Source organism: Papaver somniferum, chromosome 7 (genome assembly GCF_003573695.1).
Source record: "Papaver somniferum cultivar HN1 chromosome 7, ASM357369v1, whole genome shotgun sequence".
Taxonomy (NCBI): domain Eukaryota; kingdom Viridiplantae; phylum Streptophyta; class Magnoliopsida; order Ranunculales; family Papaveraceae; genus Papaver; species Papaver somniferum.
In genome coordinates this window covers 174086743-174088425 of record NC_039364.1, presented here as the reverse complement: position 1 = coordinate 174088425, position 1683 = coordinate 174086743, and positions in this window count along the sequence as shown.

Here is a 1683-nt window from a genome sequence, read left to right as displayed (position 1 = left end):
CATATTTATATCTGGAACATCGAGGACTATGTTCAATTTAGGTTTGGGGGTAAGGGAGAAATTTTTTAGTTGTACCAAGAATCTCCAACATTTAGAGTCGCACAGTATTCAATTAGCTAAGTTTACGTACTGTTTCTCACCGAAAAGATGGTAATTCGAATTGCTAGGGATAACATTCTAGTGAGACATTAGAGAAAAAGACATTGAGATAATTGACAATCAGGAGAGAACATGTACCTTTTAGAGGGTAATCGTGATGGACCTAACCATCCATGATGGAAAGACAATTCGTTCAAAAGGAAATTCCAGAAAGACAAAGCAACCTCACAATGTAGTCTTAATTACTGGATTACGACTCTCTCTCAGTAGAAACTTATCATCATCAACAAGCGGAGCGACATCAAAATCTATGAAGACAGTTGAAGACGTTTAAGGTTTATAAGCATCAATAGAAAGAAAAGCAAAATTCAAAATCAAAGTTGAAGACTTAGAGTAAAGGAAATCAAACGATGTAAGTTATCGAAGTTCATGATACCAAGATACCACAAGTTGCGAAGATCCAAGTGCTAGAAAGTCCTTGTCTCATGGCCATGTAAATATTAGTTTTGTTATTACCGTGTTTCAAAAAAAAATGAAGAAATGAAGAAAAAAAAATGAAAAAAATATATATATAAATAAATAATAAAAAAAAATGTACATTTAAATTTTTTTGTTAGTTTTGTTCAATAAGGCCATAGGGAATTAGAAATCTATAAGGAAGTTTCAAGCTAGAAACCGAAGAGAAGAGTTAATTGTCAAGGTTCTACGAAGTTCAAGAGTTTATCATCAACAGTTGAAGCCGAAGAAGACGTTGTTTCTACTGAGAACTATGAGAGAGTCAAAGAGAGATGCATATTGGTTGCTTTGTTAGTCCGCTTTCCATCTGGCACAAGATCTTTCTAACACTGGTTCAACTCATCACACGTAATTTGTCCAGCTGTGTAGCAGATGTCCCTCTCATCTTTATCTTTCTCCTAATCTTATCCAGCTATAAAGCGGATGTATCTCATAATGTTTATCTAGCTGTGTAGAGGATATCTCTTTATCTAGCAGTATAGCAGACGTGTCTCCCCTTTTCTTTATTCAGCTTTTGAGCGGATACCTTTAATTTCTTTTGCATTCTAGTTACTTGGTGATAGGTTGAGAATATGTATGTCCTCATAGCTCTTTGGATACTTGTGACTAATCAGAGTTTGAGTAAAGGTTTTGCGGGTACATCTCTGGTAAACCCTCAAGAGACTATATAATTAGCTATGTCGATTTTTTGCTTGAGCTTTTTAGGGTTTCCAGTTTTTTCACGTTTTTCTCCATTGTTTTGATCATCTTTGGATGATTTGCAATGGGGGAAAATCATGATCCGGGTTCTAATAACTCGTCTCTTATATCTGCCGCTTTTGCAGATATGGTTAAGGGGAAAAAAACGCTAAAACATACCACTATAGATATTGGTAGTCTCCCAAACCCTATTTTTCATGATAATAAACCTTCAATGGAATTGTCGCTGGATTTTTTTCAAGAAGGGTGTGCGATCTGGAATCATAGTATTATTGGAAGGTTACATCTTAAAGCTAGAAGTTTTGTTGTGGTTACAAAATCTTTGGAAGATCCACGGAACTTAGGTCCGGGTAAGGTAAAGTTCACACC